The sequence below is a fragment of the Schistocerca piceifrons genome, unplaced genomic scaffold (genome assembly GCF_021461385.2).
Source record: "Schistocerca piceifrons isolate TAMUIC-IGC-003096 unplaced genomic scaffold, iqSchPice1.1 HiC_scaffold_943, whole genome shotgun sequence".
NCBI lineage: Eukaryota > Metazoa > Arthropoda > Insecta > Orthoptera > Acrididae > Schistocerca > Schistocerca piceifrons.
The window spans coordinates 675,001-680,000 of record NW_025729216.1 but is presented as its reverse complement, the minus strand read 5'-3'; the positions used below and the strand labels follow the sequence as shown (position 1 = coordinate 680,000).

The 5,000-nt window shown below is 54.4% G+C and overlaps 1 non-coding gene across 1 annotated transcript in view; it reads right to left on the bottom strand.

The window, feature by feature from the left end:
- The window catches only part of LOC124772812, a 1,909-nt gene extending 942 nt beyond the window's left edge, over nt 1–967 (bottom strand). Inside the window, exon 1 of the ribosomal RNA XR_007014272.1 lies at nt 1–967. This exon is cut by the window's left edge and continues 942 nt beyond it. This is a non-coding gene — a ribosomal RNA (small subunit ribosomal RNA).
- Nucleotides 968–5,000: the final 4,033 nt, after the last annotated feature.

The following is a 5,000-nucleotide window of genomic DNA, read 5'->3' as shown; positions in this document are numbered from 1 at the left end:
TCCCTATTAATCATTACCTCGGGTTCCGAAAACCAACAAAATAGAACCGAGGTCCTATTCCATTATTCCATGCACACAGTATTCAGGCGGGCTTGCCTGCTTTAAGCACTCTAATTTGTTCAAAGTAAACGTGCCGGCCCACCGAGACACTCAATAAAGAGCACCCTGGTAGGATTTCAACGGGGTCCGCCTCGGGACGCACGAGCACGCACGGGGCGGTCGCACGCCTTCAGCTCGCCCCACCGGCAGGACGTCCCACGATACATGCCAGTTAAACACCGACGGGCGGTGAACCAACAGCGTGGGACACAAATCCAACTACGAGCTTTTTAACCGCAACAACTTTAATATACGCTATTGGAGCTGGAATTACCGCGGCTGCTGGCACCAGACTTGCCCTCCAATAGATACTCGTTAAAGGATTTAAAGTGTACTCATTCCGATTACGGGGCCTCGGATGAGTCCCGTATCGTTATTTTTCGTCACTACCTCCCCGTGCCGGGAGTGGGTAATTTGCGCGCCTGCTGCCTTCCTTGGATGTGGTAGCCGTTTCTCAGGCTCCCTCTCCGGAATCGAACCCTGATTCCCCGTTACCCGTTACAACCATGGTAGGCGCAGAACCTACCATCGACAGTTGATAAGGCAGACATTTGAAAGATGCGTCGCCGGTACGAGGACCGTGCGATCAGCCCAAAGTTATTCAGAGTCACCAAGGCAAACGGACCGGACGAGCCGACCGATTGGTTTTGATCTAATAAAAGCGTCCCTTCCATCTCTGGTCGGGACTCTGTTTGCATGTATTAGCTCTAGAATTACCACAGTTATCCAAGTAACGTGGGTACGATCTAAGGAACCATAACTGATTTAATGAGCCATTCGCGGTTTCACCTTAATGCGGCTTGTACTGAGACATGCATGGCTTAATCTTTGAGACAAGCATATGACTACTGGCAGGATCAACCAGGGAGCTGCGTCAACTAGAGCTGAGCAGCCGGCCGCCCGGGAGTGTGTCCCGGGGGCCCGCGTGAACACGCAAGCGTCCGCTCAATCATTCTGCAAACAGGAGGAGGCTGAGCTCCCCTGCACAATACACCTCGAAACCCTCTCAGGTCCCGGCGGCGCGCAGCGCCGTCCCAAGTACTTGGTCGGGTTCGAGAGAGGCGCAATCGCCCGGAGTTAGGCGAGTAGACGCTTTCGGTGCGACCACCCGTGCTCCCAACTGAGCTTGCCGCTGCCGACAGAGGCCCGGGAGCGTGCTGTCGTGGCATTGCCGGCGGGAGACAACACGCGCCACCTACGGTGACCGGCAGCTCCAACGCCAGCGCCACAGAAGGACAAAAGCCCCACTTGGGTGCCGAAGCGAACTCTCCCAGCACAGCGCACGCGCCAACACATCCGCACAGCTGCGATACAAACCACCAGCGAGAACCGCTGGGGCGACCGAGCAGCAGACGGCGTCGCGGCGCCGAGCGCCGGGCGGCGGCGCATCCTCAACGCACACAGTCCTCAATCGGACCAGCACACTGAAGATGTCCACCGCGCTTCGCACCGGGCCCGCGAGGACCTACTTTGGCCGCACGGCGCCGCGCGCAGGGTGCGCCGGCGCGCAGCTGCGACGCCTGCCGCGTCCGTCGGCCGGCGCGCCTGCCACTGGCCGCCCCCACCAGCCGGCTGTAGCGCGTGCGCCCACGCACCGCGCGGCCAGCACGCCGGGAGGCGCCCCCTCACCGGCCGGGGACGGTCCCACCCAGCCACCGCCGCGTATCGCTTCACACCCAGATGCCGTTCAGTTTCGTCGGCATGGTGGGTATCGCTGGAACAACCGGTTAGTACCTCAACCTATCGTCGCCATCACCGATTCACCCCTAGCGAGAACAACCGCACCACAACAGGTTACCATTTCTTCATTTGCGTAACTTCACCAGAAAACGCAGGCGTCCATCGCCATTTGCAACTTCAACGATTATTGCATGCCTGTGTCAGGTGTCACGCCACACTACGTCTGCCCACATACACGCAACAAAATGTGCACGCCTAGACAATACGTGGAAGGTGGCCCCCGTACGTATGCGATGTCCATTGCTCGAACGACTGTCAACCGGCCTCTGTAGCATGTCGCAGATATGGAACGCGGTGCACCATGCCATCACGGTGTGTGAGGAGAGACGACTAGGTCCGAATACATCAACAGACAGCTCATGCTGATCGCCATCCACGGCGTCCGTTCCTCCCACACGTCTCTATGGCGTACCACACTGCAATCCAGCTCTCATAGGGAGACGACACGTAGCTGCGTGCACAATATTTGCACTGTATGGTCCGCCGTTTTTGGGCGCAGTCGTTGTACGGTCACACATGTGCCACGATGTATCATTCAGTACATAAGGACGAATGTGCAGTACAGATTGTGGTTCACGCGTACGACATCAGCGGACAGTTGACACAGGCCGCACCACAACGTAGCCTGCGTACGTCGCATGCGAAGGGCATTGAACATGCAAACTTGTCACCAACCAGCTTGCGAAGGCAGGGGGCAAGGTGGGGACGTGGGGACGTGGGGAGGGGTGGGGGGGGGGCGGCATGTACGTCCTGCTGCCATCCACATTACAGTGTACAGCAGGAGCATGTGGAAAGTCAGCAAGACTTGCAAGGTGTTTAACATGAAGCGATACACAGGGGAGCGGGCAGTGCGAGTAGCGAACTATATTGCGAGGGTTGCGGGTGGGCAACACTACACTAATTGAACGAGTCGTATAACAATTACAGAGCAGGTTTAGGCGACAACGTGGGTTACGTTAGCGGACAACGTGGGTTAGGTTAGGGGACAACATGGGTTAGGTTAGGGGACAACATGGGTTAGGTTAGGGGACAACATGGGTTAGGTTAAGGCACAACATGGGTTAGGTTAAGGCACAACATGGGTTAGGTTAGGGGACAACATGGGTTAGGTTAGGGGACAACATGGGTTAGGTTAGGGGACAACATGGGTTAGGTTAGGGGACAACATGGGTTAGGTTAGGGGACAACATGGGTTAGGTTAGGGGACAACATGGGTTAGGTTAGGGGACAACATGGGTTAGGTTAGGGGACAACATGGGTTAGGTTAGGGGACAACATGGGTTAGGTTAGGGGACAACATGGGTTAGGTTAGGGGACAACATGGGTTAGGTTAGGGTACAACATGGGTTAGGTTAAGGTACAACATGGGTTAGGTTAAGGTACAACATGGGTTAGGTTAAGGTACAACATGGGTTAGGTTAAGGTACAACATGGGTTAGGTTAAGGCACAACATGGGTTAGGTTAAGGCACAACATGGGTTAGGTTAAGGCACAACATGGGTTAGGTTAAGGCACAACATGGGTTAGGTTAAGGCACAACATGGGTTAGGTTAAGGCACAACATGGGTTAGGTTAAGGCACAACATGGGTTAGGTTAAGGCACAACATGGGTTAGGTTAAGGCACAACATGGGTTAGGTTAAGGCACAACATGGGTTAGGTTAAGGCACAACATGGGTTAGGTTAAGGCACAACATGGGTTAGGTTAAGGCACAACATGGGTTAGGTTAAGGCACAACATGGGTTAGGTTAAGGCACAACATGGGTTAGGTTAAGGCACAACATAGGTTAGGTTAAGGTACAACATAGGTTAGGTTAGGTTACACGTTGTTGTAAGGAAAGGTGTAGGGGGGGGGGGCGGGGGCGGCACGTTCGTTGATAGTGATTATAGTAAGTGAATGCTTGTGACATGATGAGATTTGTCACGTCAGGATGCACCTTTGGCTTATTAGAGGCGGCGCTCCAATTCTATGCTTGTGTCAGACCTGTGTCTTTGACTCAGGTCATTGTTTGTGGGCTGTGACAGGAGGTACTATTGTGATGTTGGGTGCACCGTTGTATAGGACATGTGTGGGTATTGGTGCCTTATCTGCGCAATGGTGGATGTCGAAAGGGGGGGATATTCTATTTTCCGCATGGACCTCCTGGTCTGGTTGTGATAGTGTGGATTGTGTAATGTGGTGGAGAGGATGCACTGGATGTTGTTCCATGCTGGTGCTTACATATTGTATGTGCGCCCGTTAGAAGCAGAGAGTGGTGCGTGATGAGAGTGTCTGGCTGACGTGTGGTTCCCATTGTGGGCACACTCTTTCAGCATGTATACGGACAGTTGTATATATATTCTGTAATTTGATGGCTCTGCATTGATTACTAATCAGCGCCGTGTGTACGGGTAATCTGGTTCCAGTCCAAAATGTTCCATCTGTGTACATTAGTGACAAAGACTCCCCCCATGCAGTGGGGCTCGGTCTGTTATAACTCTTCCGCGTAATATATTTGCCCCACGTTTTTGCGACTGCGAGTGCGAGTGCGAGTGCGAGTGCAACGCGAATGGGGACCGACATGCTGATGGCTCGGTATCGGACGCCGTACAGTGAGCAACGCGATCGCGTCTCTCGCTCGTAAGTGGTACAGGTCGCGGCTCATGTATAGGGACAGCGGGAATGTCGCATATTGGAAATAACTCTTCATGAAACGCAAGTTATAGGGGTGGATTGCACTTTACGAGTGCGGGAAACGTCCGCCGTTCATCCGCTGGAGGTGCGCGTTTGGCGGTTGGGGTGGTCCACGAACGGGTGCGGGTGGAGTCATTGCCGGTCCACGGCTTCGTGCGGCAGAGCCACTGGAGAATGGGTGCTATGGTCGACAGAGGCTGCAGGCTTTGTGGGTGGCGTCGAAAGGCGGGCACTGTGGCGCCATCGCTGTCTTAGTCGGCTTGGCGTCTCATAGATGGCGGTAGCGTCGTTGCAGGAGGTCATGTTGCGGGAGACCTACAGATGGCGGTATGTTTTGTGGTGCGGACGTAGTGTTGTCAGATGCGCATAGATGGCGGTATTGCATGTGGTGTCGCCCTATTTTCATAGATGGCGATACTGTTTTGCCGGCATGGGTGGCGTAGTTCCGTCGGATCCCTGTAGGTGGACCTGTCGTTTAGCCACATTC